Source organism: Bombina bombina, chromosome 6 (genome assembly GCF_027579735.1).
Source record: "Bombina bombina isolate aBomBom1 chromosome 6, aBomBom1.pri, whole genome shotgun sequence".
Classification (NCBI taxonomy): Eukaryota; Metazoa; Chordata; class Amphibia; order Anura; family Bombinatoridae; genus Bombina; species Bombina bombina.
This window is the reverse complement of record NC_069504.1, coordinates 1,015,090,293-1,015,109,090: the sequence shown is the minus strand read 5'-3', so window position 1 is coordinate 1,015,109,090 and position 18,798 is coordinate 1,015,090,293. Positions and strand designations below refer to the sequence as shown.

Below are 18,798 nucleotides of genomic sequence, written 5' to 3'. Positions count from 1 at the left end.
TTACATAAGTGGACTTGCGGTATGCTCGAGTCGCGGAAAAAAAGTGTGCGGTACACCTGTACCAGCCAGACTCGTAATACCAGCGGGCATTAAAAAGCAGTGTTGGGACCTCTCAACGCAAGACTCGTAATCTAGGCGTCTATTAACACATTACTTGATGTTTTACTTTGTGAATTTTTTCAGTTGCTAAAATCTCTTCCTTGTAATGTATATATATATATATATATATAGATAAAAATTGGGTGTATTCAAAACTTGGACTCTGTATATGAAACAGTCATAGGAGGCAAATAATAAAGTTGCAGCTTTAATTTACTGTGTATTTACTAATCTATGAGTTTTTTGTGGTTACAGATTACACAATGTTACTTGTTTTATCTCTTTAAGGATATCTTCTGAGGACATTTCCACAGATGATTTAATGAGGAGTTGAACTATTACAGACCTTATAGGTGAGTAAGAAATACAGTTTGCCTATTTGTCATATTATTGTAGTTGTAAATATACTGTACAGACACACTTCCACTTAATAACACAGTTGACCGGGCAGAAATTTCACAGACTGACTTTAGGCAAAGGTGTCATCCTATGATAGTGTCTATGATACTGTTTAAAGTTAATGAGTTACATTGTGCTGTCAATGATTGCCATGGAGATATAATGGCTATGTGCTGGATTTCATGCACCTGTTAGGAATGGGTGTGGCTGAAACACATGAATCTAAATAATTAGTAGCAGGTAAACACATACTTTTGGCCATTTGTATATATGTTTGTGTGTGTGTGTATATATATATATATATATATATATATATATATATACAAATATATATATATATATACTGTATATTGTATATACAGTGCATACAGTGTATACAGTACTGTATATTGTATATACAGTGCATTTTTTTACTTTACAAACTTGATTAGTAGCTCTTATACTGTTATAGTCTAACAGTAAAGGTAGTAAGCATTAATTAATAGAAGGGTTTTAATAATTTGTGGAGTATGCATGTTACACAATCCAAATAAATTTTATCTCATATCTGGGTTTTTAAAAAAAAAAAAAATGTTTTGATAAAGTTTTACTTTAGCATGGCAATTTTAAACCAGGATACCTGGACACAGAAGTGTATCACAGGAACCATCTGACGTAGTCTTGGGATGTTAGTTCTAAAAGTGAAGGCATCTGTGTAGATGATGACTAAAAAAATGCAAAATGCTATGGATATAGCACTAGACATTACTCTCAGACAGACAGATAATGTACTGCAAATGATTTGAATGTTCAACAGAGAATTATTTGATGGTGGATATTTCCTCAGCATAATAAATACAAGAATATTTAGAGTGATACTAAACCCAAAGTTTGTCGTTCATAATTCAGGTACAGCATGCAATTTGAATCAACTTTCTAATTCACTCCTATTATCAATTTTTCCTCGTTCACATGCTATCTTGATTTTAAAAAGCTAGACTGTAAGCTTAAGAGCCATCCTATTTTTGTTTCAGCACCTGGGTAGCGCTTGATGATTGGTGGCTAAATGTAGCAAACCAATCAGCAAGCGCTAACCAGGTGCTGAAGCAAAAATGGGCCGGCTCCTAACATTACTGCTATTTCCAATAAAGACAACAAGAGCACAAATAAAATTTGTTAATAGGAGCAAATGAGAAAGTTGCTTAAAATTCCTTGCTCTATCTAAATCATGAAAGAAAAAAATTGGTTTTAGTATCCCTTTAAGCAAGTAGCTTGTTCTGGTGTTTAACAAGCTTTGATAGTAATTGTTATTGTATAAATCCATTTGCCGGAATAAATACTTTTGTAAGAGGATAATCTGTTTACAATCAGAACCAGGGAGTAATGCATGCTATTTTTAAATCATTATTGAGACCAATGGTGACTTGTATATTGTGTCACTGCAGAGACTTTATTTAGTTATGCTTTCTTATATTACATAGTTTGGGGCATTGAATCATTCATATTTTATTGTGTATATATATAGGCCCAGCAAGTCTGCCCGACCTTACCTAACAGTATAAACTTATCTAGTTTGTAGGATAGCCCTATGCTTGTCCCAGGCATTTTTAAAGTCCCCCACAGTGTTTGTTGCTACTACCTCTTGAGGAAGTTTATTCCATAAATCAATCACTCTTTCTGTAAAGAAGTGCTTCCTCAAATTACTCCTGAATCTACTACCCTTTAGCTTGAGCTCATGACCCCTTGTTCTTGAATTTTCCATTTTATGTAAAATACCCACAGCCTCAGTTTTACTAAACCCTTTAATGTACTTGAAAGTTGCTATCATATCACCTCTTTCCCTTCTCTCCTCTAAGCTATACATATTTAGGTCATTGAGCCTATCCTGGCAAGTTTTATTTTTTAGACCATGTACCATTTTGGTAGCCCTCCTTTGCACAGGATTAATGCATCCTTGAAATACTTCTTTATATTTTCATGTTTTTTAATCCTTTTTCCTTAAGGATTATTTTTAAACACCTCTTGCTGTCATTTTTTTTTTTATAGATCTCTCTCTCTGACGTTTTTTTTATTTTTTTTTTAAATAAAACTAATCATTAAGACATCGACAGCTGTAGTCTTCAGCTTCAGAAAAAAAATAGATAAAAGGTACATCTATCAGCATACATTAGTAGATATTGGCCAATCAGAGCTCTTGTCAGCTTCCATCATCCAATTAGAATAGATGTCTCCAGGAAATAATTTCCTCTGTCCTTCAGATCTGTTCACAGTGAATGTTACATTAACAAAGGTTTAGAAATTAAACCGGTTACTCATGTATTTTACTCTTGTGCCAGTCTTCTAATTATTTTTTTAAAGGTACAGTAAACACTTTGTAACAAGACATTTTTGTTGTGTGTTATAGCATAACATATCAGCCAAAACATTTTTTAAACACATTAACACCTTTTGTGCAATTATTTTTCATTAGCCAAACTCCACCCACCATTTACGTTATTTGGAAGAGCAAATCTGGGCTTTAGCCCACAGAGAAAAATGCTAGCCACTGCCATAAAGTTAGTATAAAATGCATTGTTTTGCAGTTATTACCTGATAAGGCCAATTAGGGATAATTATGTAGCAGAGTTAGCCTTACAAAGCCAGCAGGGTTCTTTTCATTTCTGAGAACAAGAAATTGTTTAAAGGAACAGTCTTGTCAAAATTAAACTTTCATGATTCAGATAGGGCATGCCATTTTAAACAACTTTCCACTTTACTTTAATCTTCAAATTTGCTTTGAAAACCTAAACCTAGGTAGGCTCGTATGCTAATTTCTAAGCCATTGAAGGCCACCTCTTATATGAATGCATTTGACAGTTTTTCACAGCTAGAGGGCGTTAGTTCATGTGTGCCATATAGATTACATTGTACTCACGCCTGTCGAGTCACTTATGAGAGGGCACTGACTGGCTAAAATGCAAGTGTGTCAAAAGATCTGAAATGAGGGGGCAATCTGAAGAGGCTTAGATACAAAGTAATCACAGAGGTAAAAAGTAAATTAATATAACCGTGTTGGTTATGCAAATCTGGGGAATGCATAATAAAGAGATTATCTATCTTTTTAAACAATTACAATTCTGGAGTATACTGTCCCTTTAATTTTCAGATCAAAATAACACGGAGGGCAAAATAAATAATGAAAATATATTGCAAAGCAATTTTATTACACACAACAAAGGGCTCATTTCCATTGAGCCGTAATTCCTTTTCCGTGCACTCGCAAACCGATAAATAAGCTGTCAGAAGCAATATCGTTTATCGACTGCTTCCAATGGCCCATTATAACTGAATTTCGGCAACCGGACTCCGGCTGCCGAAAACATTAATCGTGTCCCATACAAAGTATAGGAATCCGACAATCTTTAAATAATACCCGATTTCCAATGCCCGCGCAAACCGTAAATACACTGTCAGAGGCTGCCGATACATTTTCAAAAATAACACCCACCTCAACTAGGTGTAAAATAGGAAAAGGTGCTCTTTGAGATCTTTTTCCCATGAAATCTAACCCGGCACGTCAAAACCCCTCTACCCGCCATCCACCTTGCATTGCAACTTATAATAAATGTGTTTACCTCTAAACCGCCATGCCCCACAATGCAAACTATGTATTTAAACTATTAACCCCTAATCCGTCATTAACCCACATCGCAATTAACCTAATAAATCTATTAACCCCTAAACCGCCAATAACCCACATCACAATTAACCTAATAAATCTATTAACCCCTAAACCACCAATAACCCACATCGCAGTTCACCTAATAAATCTATTAACCCCTAAACCACCAATAACCCACATCACAATTAACCTAATAAATATATTAACCCCTAAACCACCAATAACCCACATCACAATTAACCTAATAAGTCTATTAACCCCTAAACCGCTAAACCCCACAACGCAAATAACTAATCACTAAGCCCCCTAACCTAACACCCCCTAAGGTACGCGATTAAATATGGCGTCCCTTGCATTCCTATTAGCTGATTTGATTCTTCAAATTCCTATCAGCCAATAGGATGAGAGCTTCTGAAATTTAATTGGCTGTTCAAATCAGCCAATAGGATGAGAGCTACTGAAATCCTATTGGTTGATTTGAACAGCCAATAGGATTTCAGTAGCTCTCATCCTATTGGCTGATTTGAATTTGAAGAATTAAATCAGCCTAAAGGAATGCAAGGGACACCATATTTAATTGCGTACCTTTAATTCACTATACAGTTTACGGTGGCGGTCATACAAAGAATATCCTCCACGCTCTATGGCTCCGCGGTCGCTGGTCTTCAGTTCTGTGGTTGCCGGTCTTCAGTTTCACGGTCCTGGATGAAGATAGAAGAGGTTACCACTTGGAAGAAGACTTCAGGAATCGTGAGTACCTATCTGGGTTTTAGAGTTAGTATTTTTTTTTAATTTATTTTTTTTTAGATTAGGGATTTGGGCGCTGTAAAAGAGCTAAATGCCCTTTTAAGGGCAGTAAAAGAGCTGAATGCCCTATTAAGGGAAATACCCATTCAAATGCCCCTTTAGGGGCAATGGGTATTTTAGGATTTTTTAGTGTTAGTTTTTTTATTTTGGGGGGTTTGTTGGGTGGGGGGGGTTTACTGTTAGGGGGAACTTAGTTTTTTTTTAAAGGTAAAAGAGCTGTTTAATTTAGGGCAATGCCCTTCAAAAGGCCCTTTTAAGGGCTATTGGTAGTTTAGTATTAGATTTGGGGGTGTTTTTGTTTTGGGCGCTTTTTATTTTTATATTTTTATATTTTTCTGATAATTTTGTTTATTATTTTATGTAATGTTAGACTTTTTTATTTTCTGTAATTTTAGCTTAATTTAAACTTATTTTTTTATTTTTAAAGTAATGTTAGGTTTTCTTATTTTAATTGTAATTTAGGATTATTTAAGTTTATGTAATGGGGTTAATTTAGGAGATGTTAGGGTAGGTGGCTTAGTGATTAGTTATTTGCGTTGTGGGGTTTGGCGGTTTAGGGGTTAATAGATTTATTAGTAGTGATGTCACGAACATAAAAATTTGGGTTCGCGAAAGGCGAACGCGAACTTCCACAACTGTTCGCGAACCGGCGAACCAGGCGAACCGCCATAGACTTCAATAGGCAGGCGAATTTTAAAACCCACAGGGACTCTTTCTGGCCACAATAGTGATGGAAAAGTTGTTTCAAGGCAAGCCGGAGGGGGATCCATGGCAAAACTCCCATGGAAAATAACATAGTTGATGCAGAGTCTGGTTTTAATCAATAAAGGGCATAAATCACCTAACATTCCTAAATTGTTTAGAATAACGTGCTTTAAAACATCAGGTATGATGTTGTATCGATCAGGTAGTGTAAGGGTTACGCCCGCTTCACAGTGCGCAGTGTAGGTGATATACCTGCCCTGACCATGCTTTGCAGACCAGGTATCAGTGGTCAGATGGACCCTTGCCCCAACACTGTGTGCCAGACATGCCATTATAGCAGACTTATATGGCTTTGGCGTTGCTTTTTTGTAATTAGAAGGCTGCTAAATGCCACTACACACCACACGTGTTTTATGCCCAGCAGTGAAGGGGTTAATTAGGGAGCTGCAAGACGAGGAAAAAGTGCAGGCACTACTGGAGGTTCCATAAAACCATAATACTCTATTTGAACAGCATTAAAAAAAGTGAACAGCTACAAGCGCTGTGTAAAGAGATTAAAAAAAGGTACAAACCGGTATGAGGCAAGGCAGGGGAGTAAAGACACAAGACTTGTCTGACTAGTTTCGAGTCCTCCCGGGACTCTTATTGATAGGGAGCATGTAGGCAGCTTGTAGAGTTAATTTTAGCTTAAGTGTAGTGTAGTAGACAACCCAAAGTATTGATCTAGGCCCATTTTGGTATATTTCATGCCACCATTTCACCGCCAAATGCGATCAAATGAAAAAAAAGTGTTCACTTTTTCACAAACTTTAGGTTTCTCACAGAAATTATTTACAAACAACTTATGCAATTATGGCATAAATGGTTGTAAATGCTTCTCTGGGATCCCCTTTGTTCAGAAATAGCAGACTTATATGGCTTTGGCGTTGCTTTTTGGTAATTAGAAGGCTGCTAAATGCCACTGTGCACCACACGTGTTTTATGCCAAGCAGTGAAGGGGTTAATTAGGGAGCATGTAGGGAGCTTGTAGAGTTAATTTTAGCGTAAGTGTAGTGTAGTAGACAACCCAAAGTATTGATCTAGGCCCATTTTGGTATATTTCATGCCACCATTTCACCGCCAAATGCGATCAAATAAAAAACAATTGTTCACTTTTTACAAACTTTAGGTTTCTCACAGAAATCATTTACAAACAACTTATGCAATTATGGCATAAATGGTTGTAAATGCTTCTCTGGGATCCCCTTTGTTCAGAAATAGCAGACTTATATGGCTTTGGCGTTGCTTTTTGGTAATTAGAAGGCTGCTAAATGCCACTGTGCACCACACGTGTTTTATGCCCAGCAGTGAAGGGGTTAATTAGGGAGCATGTAGGCAGCTTGTAGCTTAAGTGTAGTGTAGTAGACAACCCAAAGTATTAATCTAGGCCCATTTTGGTATATTTAATGCCACCATTTCACTGCCAAATGCGATCAAATTTAAAAAAAACTTAATTTTTACGCAATTTTAGGTTTCTCACTCAAATTATTTACAAACAGCTTGTGAAATTATGGCACAAATGGTTATAAATGCTTCTCTGGGATCCCCTTTGTTCAGAAATAGCAGACATATATGACTTTGGCATTGCTTTCTGGTAATTAGAAGGCCGCTAAATGCTGCTGCGCATCACATGTGTATTATGGCTAGCAGTGAAGGGGTTAATTAGGTAGTTTGTAGGGAGCTTGCAGGGTTAATTTTAGCTTTAGTGTAGAGATCAGCCTCCCACCTGACACATCAGACCCCCTGATCCCTCTGCCAGTACTAAAATAAAAGGTTTTAATTTTTTTTATTTTTTTTAGCATATTTACATATGCTGTGGTGTAGCATCCCCCCTTAGCCCCCAACCTCCCTGATCCCCCCCAAAACAGCTCTCTAACCCCATCTGCCTTATTGGCGGCCATCTTGGGTACTGGCAGCTGTCTACTATTATTTCACAGTCAAAAAAGTGTTGTTTTTTTAAATGTACACTACTGTTACACCAGATATGAGTGGTAGCACTGGGCAAGTGGGCACAGTATACGCTGTGAGCCTGACACACACGCTGGCAGGCAGGCAACTGCAATTAGAATACACAGGAAAAAAAAAAAAAAGCAGACTGATGTTCTAGCCCTAAAAAGGGCTTTTTGGGGTGCTGCCTTACAGCAGAGATCAGATGAGTCCTCCAGGACTGTAGTGGACACTGAATACACTAGCCTAGCTATCGATTTCCCTATTAAATCAGCAGCAGCTACACTGTCCCTCCTCTCACTAAGAATGCAGCTTCCAAATGAATCTAAAATGGATGCTGTCCAGGAGGTGGGAGGGTCTTGGAGGGAGGGTCTGCTGCTGATTGGCTGTAATGTGTCTTCTGACTGTGAGGTACAGGGTCAAAGTTTACTCAATGATAAAGAATAGGGGACGGACCGAACATCGCATATGTTCACCGTCCGCACCGGTGCGAACATGCTATGTTGGCCGGGAACTATTCCCCGGGCGAACTATTCGCGACATCACTATTTATTAGGTTAATTGCGTTGTGGGTTATTGGTGGTTTAGGGGTTAATAGTTTAAATAGATAGTTTGCGATGTGGGGGCATTGCGGATTAGGGGTTAATAGATTTAATAGATAGTTTGCGTTGTGGGGGCATTGCGGATTAGGGATTAATAGTTTAAATAGATAGTTTGCATTGTGGGGCATTGCGGATTAGGGGTTAATAACTTTGATAGATACTTTGCGGTATGGGCGTTGGTGGATTAGGGGTTAATACATTAGTTATTGCGGTGGGGGGTGAGAGGTAGATATCGCGCAAGCATTAGGTGTTTGATTTTATTCTAACAGCGAGCGACAGGAAAAATATATGGCGCCGCACTTGTATGCGGCGCTGTATATACGATTGAGTGTAGTGTAAGGTCGGGTTACCATAGTAACCTATTAATGTTTTAGAAACTCGCCATCGGGTGGAAGCGTTAACACAAAACTAACTGACACCTACACGTAAAGAGCGACTGCTCTCAAAGCGGAAACCTTTTCAATGAAAATCTAGTACTAACATGGAGCCGTAAATACTTTTAGCTGTCGGCCGCTTGGGTAGCTTACAGCTCAATTTTTAATGGCTCAATGGAAACGAGCCCAAAATATTTTATTTAGGAGTCTCAAGGTGTTTACCGTCCATTTAAGTTGCACAAGATTTAAAGTTAATTTTAAAGTTAGTCAATGTTTATTTCAATGCCAATTTTAATTGATAAAAACATGCTACGATCTTATCAGGTTAATAATTTAACATTAAGCCCAATAACTTGTTTTTATTCGATCAAATCTAGTTAAAATATTCTACTTGTCTAATGAGCAGAAGTGGAACAAGCATTATTTCAATATAATGTTCCAGTATTTTACCTCTGAAAACTATGGTTGCTTCACAGTCCCAGGGGACTTTGAACTGTGGCAATGTAACATTCTACACAGTGTTTGTTTGATCAGTGCAGGATTTTTCAATGGTCATGTCCCATGTCTGAAACAACAAAAATAATAAAATAAATAAATTAAGTTTGAAATACTTATGCAAAAAGTAAAAAAAAATAAAACAGAATATAAAGCTTCCATACAACTCTATTCTTAATGGGCGGCAGCAAGGATAAAATGCAGCCAGATTCTACAAATAATGACCCAGATTATGAGTGGAGCGCTAGCGTTTGCACGCAAGTGATAAGGTGTTTGTACTAATCAGGTTTACCTATGATATTATGAGTAAATGTGATCACTTGAGCGCAATCGCGATTTACGTCAGTATGATTATAGCATCCTCAGGGTCTGGTTAACTGTTTGACAAAACTAAAAAGTGTCACGAAACACATAAAAAATACATTACAAAGTTACATAATAACACCATCTAATAAAAATTATTCTAAAAAAAAATAAAAATTGCACACAAAAGTTATAAAGGCTCAAAGATATTAGATCCCAGCTGTTAGAAAACAAAAGGCAGCCAAAGGGCCTTAACATAGAGATACATACATATACATCTCTATAGATGTATATATATATATAGATATATATAGATATATACCTGTATATGTGTGTGTGTGTACATAGCAAACCCCCCAACATTTGAAATAATGAAAGAGGGACACTTTTCTCCCTGTTAACAGAGCTCTGCTGCCCCCCCACATTAAAGACACACACACACACACACACACATATACATATTTACACACACACACACACACACACACACACACACACACACACACATATACACAGTCATACAGACATATTTACACACACACACACACACACACACACATGCACATATACATATTTACACACACACACACACACATATACATATTTAGACACATATACACAGTCATACAGACATATTTACACATTTATACACACACACTGGTAAACACATAATCACACACATATTTATACACACATATACATATTTACACACACATATACATATTTACACACACATATACAAAGTCATACAGACATATTTACACATTTATACACACACACTGGTAAACACATAATCACACACATATTTATACACACATATACATATTTACACACACATATACATATTTACACACACATATACAAAGTCATACAGACATATTTACACATTTATACACACACACTGGTAAACACATAATCACACACATATTTATACACACATATACATATTTACACACACATATACATAGTCATACAGACATATTTACACATTTATACACACAAACTGGTAAACACATAATCACACACATATTTATACACACATATACATATTTATACACACATATACATATTTACACACACATATACATATTTTCACACATATATACAAAGTCATACAGACATATTTACACATTTATACACACACACTGGTAAACACATCATTCACACACATATTTATACACACATATACATATTTATACACACATATACATATTTACACACTCATATACATATTTACACACATATATACAAAGTCATACAGACATATTTACACATTTATACACACACACTGGTAAACACATAATCACACACATATTTATACACACATATACATATTTATACACACATATACATATTTACACACACATATACAAAGTCATACAGACATATTTACACATTTATACACACACACTGGTAAACACATAATCACACACATATTTATACACACATATACATATTTACACACATATACATATTTACACACACATATACAAAGTCATACAGACATATTTACACATTTATACACACACACACTGGTAAACACATAATCACACACATATTTATACACACATATACATATTTATACACACATATACATATTTACACACACATATACAAAGTCATACAGACATATTTACACATTTATACACACACACTGGTAAACACATAATCACACACATATTTATACACACATATACATATTTACACACACATATACATATTTACACACACATATACAAAGTCATACAGACATATTTACACATTTATACACACACACTGGTAAACACATAATAACACACATATTTATACAGACATATACATATTTATACACACATATACATATTTACACACACACATATACATATTTACACACACATATACATATTTACACACACACATATACATATTTACACACACATATACATATTTACACACACATATACATATTTACACACACACATATACATATTTATACACACATATACATATTTACACACACACACTGATACACACACATATTTACAGAAACACACTGCTGGGTGCTGCTGCCTAGCACTGGCCCATAGAGGGGGATGCCACCGGTTGCTGTTGCTATGGCGTCATGATGCCAAGAACCCCCAATGCTGCGCTGAAGGAAAAGAAGAATGTGGAGCGCACTAAACCTTCACACCGGTTCCGGCTTATCGACTTTTTGTCCAGCAGCGTTACGGAGTTGTGCTCCCAACTCGGCTTAGCGGGTGCCACATTACTCTTTTTATTCAGAATGTGGAGCACGCTAAGCTGATTTATTCCCAACTGTGGACTGACATGTCACACAACAACACCTTATATACAAACTGCAGCACACACAGTGTATATCTTTCCTTCAGGGGCAATGCGGGACAGATCTCTAAATATTGGACTGTCCTGTAAATATCAGGACAGTTGGGAGGTATGTAAGTGTATTTGTGTATTTACAGACATATATACACATACAAGCTTATACATACAGATGCACACATATATAGAAGTGCATTGGAGCCCTTAGGAGTCAAGTTGATGAAAACATGTAAAAGCATAGTTATGCAATTTTTCAAATTTAATAAAGTGTTATTCTGTGTATTTAGTGTACATATTTCACATTCCAATGTTCTGCACATAGCAGACTATGTTCTATGTATTTATAAATAGATATTCCTATATATCTGTATATATCTATACCTATATATAATCATGTATATGTAGGTATAGATATATATTGTACCAAAATTACCATCAGGTATATATAGAAATATGTATTTATGAATAAATAGAACACATTCTTGTATGTGAAGAACATTGGGATGAGAAATATTCATATTTTCATGCCGGGTTAGTGCACATGAGAATATGCGATCGTGTTGGGTGTTAGTTTCCCCCCCCCCCACTTTTTTTGCTCCATTGACTTCTATGGGGGAATACGTGAATGCACGTGCAATATTCTAACTTCTTTTTGCGCTGCCTGTAGTGTTAGCGAAAACAGTTTGCGCTCAACTCAAAATATGAGCGACAAGTGCAAAAAGCTTATTTCTAGCGCAGTTAACACTCGAGCAGGATCGTTAAATAGCGCTCCACTCATGATCTGGCCCAGTATAAATAATTTTTTTGCACACTATGCTCATACTTACAGTATAGAAAAAAGAGGTTTTATTACCATATTTTTGACAAGGCATGTATGATTTCCTGCTCACATTAATTTAAACCCCAGAGGTGAATCCTACTTATATACATTTATCTATGTGAAGCAATAAAAATTAGTTATACTGGGCACACATAGCATATTTATATTTGCAACCTATATAGAACATTTCTAATGATAGATAGGGTGGGTGCAATTAAACATCATATAATTTGTAGCTGGCTGATAGGATTGGTTACACATTGCAAAGATCGAGTGTACACACACAAAAACACACCATAACCATGGACACACAAGCACACATTTACACACCACATAAGCATAACAAAAACACACCACAAACACCACACACACACACATACACAAGTAAACACTCACCGCACACACGCAAACATTCACTCACACACCGCACACACACTCACAAAACAAATACAAACACACAAGCCACATACACACTTACATGGACACTCCACACACTCATACTCAGACACACACAAACACTTCCCATACAGACATAATCATAAAGACATACAAACCAAATACACATGAATATACATACCACATACACACAGCACACACACTCACCACATAAACACACACAAATCACAAACACAAAATATACACACACTACAAACACATGCACACACACCACATACATACATGTGCACACACACATTGATCATTTAAGGAAGTGGGGGGTGTTTTATTGACACGTTTCCCAAAATCCAGTTAATTAAGAAAATACTTTAAGAGTTGAGACACGTACTGCACTTTAAAATATTATCATGATTGAAAGCATGAATTATCTAGACACAATGTAATGGCTAGATTACGAGTTTTGCGGTAAAGTAAAAATGCAGCTTTAACAGGTCCTAACGCTGCTTTTTTACTACCGCTGCTATTACGAGTCTTGTAGGTTTAGGGGCCCCGCACACTTTTTTGGCCTTACCACAAACCGACTTACGTAAACTTCGTAAACCCTTTTTTCAATGGGACTTGCATAGCGCCGGCATTATGAGTCTGTCCTGGGAGGCCAAAAAGTGAGCGGTACACCCTCTACCTCCAAGATTCCTAACGCATTCTAAAGTCAGTAGTTATGAGTTTTACACTACAACGCCGTAGCATAAAACTCATAACTAAAATGTTAAAAAGTACACTAACACCCATAAACTACCTATTAACCCCTAAACCGAGGCCCTCCAACATTGCAAACACTGAAATAAAATGATTAACCTCTAATCTGACTCTCCGGACATCGCCGCCACTATAATAAACATATTAACCCCTAAACCGCCACACTCCCGCCTCGCAAACACTAGTTAAATATTATTAACCCCTAATCTGCCGCCCCTAACATCGCTGCCACCTACATTATATATATTAACCCCTAATATTCCGCCCCCAATGTCGCCGCCACTATATTAAATTTATTAACCCCTAAACCTAAGTCTAACCCTAACACCCCCTAATTTAAATATAATTTAAAAAAATCTAAATAAAAATTACTATTAATAACTAAATAATTCCTATTTAAAACTAAATACTTACCTATAAAATAAACCCTAAGCTAGCTACAATATAACTAATAGTTACATTGTAGCTAGCTTAGAGTTTATTTTTATTTTACAGGCAAGTTTGTATTTATTTTAACTAGGTAGAATAGTTATTAAATAGTTATTAACTATTTAATAACTACCTAGCTAAAATAAATACACATTTACCTGTATATTGTAGCTATCTTAGGGTTTATTTTTATTTTACAGGCAACTTTGTATTTATTTTAACTAGGTAGAATAGTTATTCAATAGTTATTAACTATTTAATAACTTTCTAGTTAAAATAAAGACAAATATACATGTAAAATAAAACCTAACCTAAGATACAATTACAACTAACACTACACTAAAATTAAATTAATTCCCTAAACTAAATGCAATTAAATACAATTAAAAAAATATCTAAAGTACAAAAACAAACAAACACTAAATTACAGAAAATAATAAAATAATTACAAGATTTTTAAACTAATTACACCTAATCTAATCCCCCTAACAAAATAACCACCCCCAAAATAAAAAAGCCCTACCCTACACTAAATTACAAATAGCCCTGAAAAGGGCCTTTTGTGGGGCATTGCCCCAAAGTAATCAGCTCTTTTGCGTTTAAAAAAAAAAAATACAACCCCCCCAACATTAAAGGGACAGTCTAGTATAAATTAAACTTTCATTATTCAGATAGGACTTTTAATTTTAATCAACTTTCCAATTTAGTTTTATCATCAAATTTGCTTTTTTCTCTTGCTATTCTTAGTTTAAACTAAACATAGGTAGGCTCATATGCTAATTTCTAAGCCTTTGAAGGCTGCCTCTTATCACAGGCTTTTTAAATCTCTTTTCAACACAAAGAGACAGAAAGTACACGTGGGCCATATAGATAACACTGTGCTCAGGCACAGGGGGTTATTTAAGATTTAGCACAAAACAATACTAAATTTAAGACAATAGATAATAAACAGTCACAGTCATGTGATCAGGGGGCTGGAAGAAGGTTCCTAGATACAAGGTAATCACAGAGGTAAAAAGTATATTAATATAACTGTGTTGGTTATGCAAAACTGGGGAATGGGTAATAAAGGGATTATCTATCTTTTAAAACAATAACAATTCTATGGTAGACTGTCCCTTTAAAACCCACACCCACACAACCAACCCTACTCTAAAACCCACCCAATCCCCCCTTAACACTAACCCCTTGAAGATCAGAAATGCAATGGTAGATGGCGCTGGTCTTTTGGAATTCTAATCCCTCTGATAACAAAGAGAAAGAGGCTTGATGTATACGTAAAAGCCAATTAATAAAGGTGCAGTATACTCCCTCCATGAGTTGTATGTTGCCTGCTTGTCTGGAGTGTCCCTCTCAGATAACTGTTAGTAGTGAGCCAAAGGGATTCAGTAAAGCTGAGAGTGAAGCTGAGAGTAAAATGGAAACTCCAGTGAAAAATATGCAAAGATGTTATTATAATAAAAAAAAGTAGTAACTTACTCCTTTAGAATAAGACTTCCGGCCCCTTGAAGATCACCCTATCTTGAGAAGTCTTCACCCAGCCGGCAGAAGTGGTCCTCCAGATGGGCAGAAGTGGTCCTCCAGACGGGCAGAAGTCTTCATCCAGACGGCATCTTCTATCTTCATCCATCCGGCGCGGAGCGGGTCCATCTTCAAGACATCTGACGTGGAGCATCCTCTTTTTTCGACGGCGACTGAAGAATGAAGGTTCCTTTAAGTGACGTCATCCAAGATGGCGTCCCTTCAATTCCGATTGGCTGATAGAATTCTATCAGCCAATCGGAATTAAGGTAGGAAAAATCCTATTGGCTGATGCAATCAGTCAATAGGATTGAAGTTCAATCCTGTTGGCTGATCCAATCAGCCATAAGGATTGAGCTCGCATTCTATTGGCTGATTGGAACAGCCAATAGAATGCGAGCTCAATCCTATTGGCTGATTGGTTATATTGTAGCTATCTTAGGGTTTATTTTACAGGTAAGTATTTAGTTTTAAATAGGAATCATTTATTTAATGATAGTAATATTTATTTAGATGTATTTCAATTATATTTAAATTATGGGTGTTAGGGTTAGGGTTAGACTTAGGTTTAGTGGTTAATAAATTTAATCAAGTTGCAACGACGTTGGGGGCGACAGATTAAGGGTTAATAAATGTAGGTAGGTGGCAGAGGTGTAGGGGGGCAGATTAGGGGATAATAAATATAATGTAAGTGGCGGCGATGTAGGGGTGCAGATTAGGGGTAATAAATATAATGTAGATGGCGGCGGTGTAAGGGGCAGAATATTAGGGGTTAATAAGTATAATGTAGGTGTCGGTGGGCTCTGGGAGCGGCAGCTTAGGGGTTAATAAGTTTATTTAGTTGCGGCGGGGTCCGGGAGCGGCAGGATAGGGGTTAATAACTTTTATTTAGGTGGCGGTGGTGTAGGGACTGGCAGATTAGGGGTTAATAAGTATAATGTAGGTGGCGGCGGTGTAAGGGGGGGCAGATTAGGGGTGTTTAGACTCGGGGTACATGTAAGCATGTTAGGTGTAAACATTCCTATAGGAATCAATGGGATATCCGGCAGCAGCGAACATTAGCTTTCGCTGCTTTCCGACTCCCATTGATTCCTATGGCATCCGCTGCCTTCAGGGCGGCGGATTGAAAACCAGGTACGCTGGTAGTAGTTTGATAACTAACAAAAGTAGTCAGATTATGCCGAACTTGCGTTCGGAACATCTGTAGTGACGTAAGGATCGTATGTTACGTCACCAAATTCTACTTTTGCCGGTTTGTAGGGTTTGATAACTAAGGCGAATCAGGCTCTCCACAAATACGCTGCTGAATTCAAGCGTATTTGCGGTTGACGGCTTGATAAATAGATGCCATTGTCTGCATTGAAATTGATGTTTGCAAATCTTGCCAGTGTCATTGGCCTCTATAAACAAAATAAATGAATGGAAGCAACAGAGCAACAATAATCTGTAGGTTTTGTATTTATTAATTGCATTAAGACACAAATTGAAATATATTGCTGATTTTCTTGCTATCTTGTCTGGATATAAAACAAAATATGTTAGGCAGTTGTTTTTTTTAGGAAATTCTTTTAGTATGTGGCAATTTGTAATTAGGGAACATTTGTAAAGCTTCCTATTGCATTCAACTGTTAAAACATTTATTCTTTTGCATACACTAGAGGAGCTTTTTGCACGGTCTCCCAGGGCAACTGAGTTAAAAAGAGAAGAGCTATTTTTGCATGTGATAGTTGTTAATATGGAAATTCATCATTTTGTTCTTAGCATGCGTGGTATTGCTATAGTTCTCAGGGGTACACACCCTGCACATTCTAAGCTATGTGTCAGTGTAGATTAGTGGATTCTTTAATGTAGCTGATATGCTGAAGATCATTTATTTGAAATGTTGCTAACACAGATTGTCATGTTTAATAGCAGCTAATAGAAAGGACGAGTATCTGTCACTTAAAGTAACCTTGCCTACATTTAGTATAGTGTGAAGGTTTTATCCAGTAAAAAGATGCTTTCAAATTCCAAACAGCATTTTATGGTATTCACTGTGGAGACCTTATTCGCTATAGTGAACATCTTCCAATTGACAGAAAATGTAAAGTGAATGGGAAGTGTTTCTCAGTAGCGGGACAATGCATTAAAGGGAGATAAAAGTAAAAATTAAGTATTGAGACGTTTCAATTTATGTCTATTATCAAACTTACTTCATTCTCTTGGTATCCTTTGTTGAAAACATACCTAGGTAGGCTCAGGAGCGGCAGTACACTACTGCGAGCTAGATGCTGATTGGTGGCTATGCGCATATGACTCTTCTATTGGTACACCAAATGTATTCAGACAAGTTCTGAAGATTATTTTAGAGATATTTTTAGTCCTTTTGCATGGATTAATACACGTGTGATGCGCATTTAGCGGACTTCTAATTACCAAAAAGCAACGCCAAAGCCATATATGTCTGCTATTTCTGAACAAAGGGGATCCCAGAGAAGCATTTACAACCATTTATGCCATAATTGCACAAGATGTTTGTAAATAAATTCAGCGAGAATCCTAAAGTTTGTGAAAAAAATTGTGAAAAAGTCAACAATTTTTTTTATTTGATCGCATTTGGCGGTGAAATGGTGGCATGAAATATACCAAAATGGGCCTAGATCAATACTTTGGAATGTCTTCTAAATAAAAATATATACTTGTCAAGGGATATTCAGGGATTCCTGAAAGATATCAATGTTCCAATGTAACTAGCGCTAATTTTTTTAAAAAGTGGTTTGGAAATAGCAAAGTGCTACTTGTATTTTTTGCCCTATAACTTGCAAAAAAAAAAAAAAGAACATGTAACCATTGGGTATTTCTAAACCCAGGACAAAATTTAGAACCTATTTAGAATGGGTGTTTTTTGGTGGTTGTAGATGTGTAACAGATTTTGGGGGTCAAAGTTAGAAAAAGTGTGTTTGTTTTCCATTTTTTCCTCATATTTTGTATTTTTTTTATAGTAAATTATAAGATATGATGAAAATAAAGGTATCTTTAGAAAGTCCATTTAATGGCGAGAAAAACAGTATATAATATGTGTGGGTACAGTAAATGAGTAAGAGGAAAATTACAGCTAAACACAAACACAAATGCAGAAATTTAAAAATAGCCATTGTCATTAAGGGT

At 36.3% G+C, this 18,798-nt stretch overlaps 1 long non-coding RNA gene across 1 annotated transcript in view; it reads left to right on the top strand.

Annotated features, from left to right (window-relative positions):
• Positions 1 to 18,798, top strand: part of LOC128662417 (uncharacterized) — a 152,554-nt gene that overhangs the window by 77,783 nt on the left and 55,973 nt on the right. The window contains exon 2 of the long non-coding RNA XR_008402778.1: positions 388 to 452. This is a non-coding gene — a long non-coding RNA (uncharacterized LOC128662417). The remainder of the gene's footprint in view (positions 1 to 387; positions 453 to 18,798) is intronic.